The sequence below is a fragment of the Myotis brandtii genome, unplaced genomic scaffold, assembly GCF_000412655.1.
Source record: "Myotis brandtii unplaced genomic scaffold, ASM41265v1 scaffold1057, whole genome shotgun sequence".
NCBI lineage: Eukaryota > Metazoa > Chordata > Mammalia > Chiroptera > Vespertilionidae > Myotis > Myotis brandtii.
The window spans coordinates 15,918-19,713 of record NW_005353568.1 but is presented as its reverse complement, the minus strand read 5'-3'; the positions used below and the strand labels follow the sequence as shown (position 1 = coordinate 19,713).

Below are 3,796 nucleotides of genomic sequence, written 5' to 3'. Positions count from 1 at the left end.
AGCAGCAGAAGGGGAGGGCAGCAGGCAGGGGCCCTGAAGGGTTCAGGCTGTGCCTCTAGCGGGGAGGTCCGAGCCTGGCGCAAGCTGGGCTCCCACAGCCGCTGGGAGGCCGGGCAGAGGCCCCTGTCCTGAGGGACCTGGGTGCAGGGTGGTGACAGCAGCTCACAGACACAGGGGTGGGCGCAGCAGGGCTGGGATGGGGGGACCCAGTGGAGTGCATTCAGGGTCTTGGGTTCTCCTAGAGGGGGTATGGCCAGGGACACTTGGGTGACGAAGCTGGGAGTGGGGCCTCCTGTCCCCTGCGGTTGGAGGTGGCAGTCGGGGCAGGCACAGGTCTGGGCCTGAGGGACCGTCCTTGCTGCCTCAGTGGGAGTCTCACTCTCTCCTTCTTGGAGTGGAGAGCGAGTGTGGGAAGCCGTGGGGCTGGCTTGTCTGCCCCACTAGGAATCATATCTCTGGGACCAAGAGGTCTGACAGACACGTGAGGCTCCGGGCAGAGTGAGGCTGGGCTGGACAGATGGACACATACAGTGGGGTCTGGAGCCCCAACACAGATGGGCCTTTGAGGCAGCGTCTGGAGCCCAAGACCTCATAGGGCCAGGAACATGGGTGTCTAGGGGATGGCCCAGGGGGCAGTGCCGTCTGCTGGGAACGGAGCCACCCCAGGCCCCTGTGCCCCCCACTCCCTGCTGCAGAGGGTCTCTTTCCCCACCAGGTGTGTCCAGGGCCAGGTGTCTGCGGGGCAGAGCCCGCCAGATCAGCCTCCCTGCCTCCCGGACACACCGACTACTTCTGTTCACAGGTGGGTGCAGGTTCTGCTGCTTCATCAACAGCCTGGACAGGGCCGGGGTGGCCCCCAGGAGCTGCAGCCCACCCGCCAGGTGGCCCCCTAAGCCCCTGCCCAGGGCCTGGGATGGTGCCCTGGTCAGAGTCCGGGCTGGGCTGGCCCCTGGGTGCACCTCCAAGGGGAGACAGAGGACAAGCAGGCTGGGCAGGAAGCCCTGCAGCAAGCGCGGTGCAGAGGCAGGCGTGTGCAAAGGCACCGAGTGACCAGGGTGCACAGGCTGGACATTCGTGTGTGTATGTGTCCGTGCGCATATGCATGTGTGTCTGCATGTGCATGTGTCTGTGCAAATGTGTTCTTGTGTCAGTGTACACCTGTGCACCCATGACTCATCTGTGTGTGTGAGTGCTCATGTGAGTATGTGACTGTGTGTGCATGTGTATATGAATGTGCATTAACTGTGTGTCTGTGTGCATGCATGCATGTGCAGGTATCTCTGTATGCATGTGTCTATGCCTCTTCATGTGTGTATGTGTACATGTGCCAGTGTGCCCATGTCAATTGCATGTGTGTCTCTACATCCATGTGCATTTGTGCCTCTGTGTGTATGTGTCCATGTATGTGCATGCGTATATGAGTGTGCACGTGTCTGTGTGTATGAATGTGTAAGTATTTGTGTGTCTGTATCCATGTCTTTGCATGTCTCCATGTTCCCACATCCACTGCATGTGTCTCTTTGTTCATATTCATGTGTGTATATCCATGCATGTGTGCCTGTGTGCTTCTTTGTGCATATGCCCATATCTTTGCATGTGTCTCTGTGCATATATGTATGTGACACTGTGAACACACACGTGCATATGTACATGTGTGCATATATGTACCCATGTGCCTATGTCTTTGCACACATGTGCACATGCACATGTGTTTGTGTGCCTATGTTCACAAAATGTGTGTCTGTGTCCATGCCCATGTGTGTGCATGTCTCTGTGTGTGCCAGTGTCCATTGCCTGTGTGCCTTTGTGTGTGTCCATATCTGGGCATGTGTCTGTGTGCATGCATGCATGTGTGCACATGTGTTGTGTGCCAATGTCCACAGCATATGTATCTGAGTCCGTGTGTGCATATCTGTTTATGTCTGTGTGCATGCATGCATGTGTCTCTGTGTGTGCATGTGTGCATGTGTGTTGTACACCCATGTCCTGTGAGCCCATAGCAGCAGTGGAGAGGCGGGGAGCATTGGCACTGTGTGCTGTGAGCACTCTGTAGGGGCTCAGGGCTTTGAGAGGCGAGTGGGAAACCAGTGGGTGAGGCAGGGGTGGGGGCAGCACAGCCGTGGCCCCAGCAGGCAAGAGCATTGCTCACTCAGGACCAGCATCTTTTGAACGGATCTTTTTATTTCTAGTTTTTATAGAATGCAACACCCCACCCCATTGACACAGTCAGTTTACATACATGCACACACAGCGACAGGTCAGCCAGAGGCTCCGGACCGCCCTTGAGGGGCAGCCTGGGGTCAGTGGCAGGTGCTGGCCACGTCAGACATGACCAGGGACACGTTGTACAGGGTGGGTTTACCGGTGGACTTGTCCACGGTCCTCTCGGTCACCGAGTACGGCAGGGCCTCGTGGGCCACGACGCAGGTGTAGGTCTCCCCGGCGCTCCAGTCCTCCTCACTCACGGTCAGGATGCTGTGGACGAAGTACAAGCCGGGGGCCTGGGGCTCGGGCATTGGGGCGCTGGTCACATACATGTCGGAGGACACGGGCTGCCCTCTCTGCAGCCACTGCACATGCACGTCTGGGGGCGAGAAGCTCTTCACCAGGCAGGTGACCGAGGCCGACTCCCGCAGGCTCAGCTGCTCCCGGCTGGGCGGCTGCACGTACACCGAGGGCATGTGCTTGGCGATTTCTGTGGGGAGAGGGATGGGGTGAGCTCAGGTCAGGGGCAGGGAGTAGAGGGCATGTGTGTCTATGTGTCTTAGTGTACGAATGTGCAGGTATCTGTGTGTCCGTGTGCATATGTCCATGTGCATGCGTCTCTGTGTCCATGTCCATGTGTGCGTATGTCCATGTGCATGCGCCTCTGTGTCCATGTCCATGTGTGCATGTCTATGCATGTGGGCCTGTGTCCATGTGCATGTTGCATGTCTGTGCGTGTGGGCCTGTGTCCATGTGCATGTGTGCCTCTGCTCCCGGGCCTGCCATGGGGTCCAGGCTCTGGATGCTGTGCGTGGGAGGGTCTGGGTGGCGGGAAGGGCAGGGAAGGCCTACCCTTGGGCTTGAAGATGGTGTGCTTCACTGGCGAGGGCAGGTCCGTGTGGGACACCGTGCAGGTGAACTTCTCGCCCGACTCCCAGTCCTCCACGCACACTGTGGCCTTTCCTGTGGCACTGAAGGTGGCGTTGGGGTGGCTCTCGGAGATGTTGATGTGGGTTTGCATTTCATCGTCTTTCTGGCGGGTCCAGGTAATGCTCAGGCTGTCATAGGTGGCCAGGTCCGTGACCAGGCAGGACAGCGTGGCCTCCTTGGTGAGGAAGATGCTGGCGAAGGTCGGGGGGATGGTGAAGACTCGGATGGTGGACGAACCTGGGACAGGAGAGGGGGTGGAATCAGGCCAAGGCGTCGACTTGGCCGAGCCCCTCCTGGGCCCTGGGGTCCTGCCGGAGGGGACACCGGGCCCTGCCCAACAAGTGGCCCCGAGTGGCCCTGAGGGGCCCCCTCCCCGCCCCTGGCCTCTCTGGGAAGCCAAGGCTCGGGGAGCTGCCGGCCTCATCTGGGGCAGGGTCTGCCGACCCGAGTGGACACCTGAGTGTTGGGGGTCTCCGCCCTGGGCCCTCGGGGCAGGAACACTCACTGGGGCCGCACATGGACGACACGTTCTTCTGGTAGATCAGCCCCTGGTGCTCCACTTGGCAGGTGAACACGCTCTGGCTGAGCCAGTCGCTCTCGGTGATGGTCAGCGTGCTGGTGACCCTGTAGGTCACGGGGCGGGCTTTGCGCTCGACCTCTG

General features: G+C 59.6%; 1 gene segment (V, D, J or C); it reads right to left on the bottom strand.

Moving 5' to 3' along the window:
• LOC102246882 overlaps positions 1-3,796 on the bottom strand; it is a gene marked incomplete at its 5' end in the record, with an annotated part of 55,174 nt that overhangs the window by 42,327 nt on the left and 9,051 nt on the right.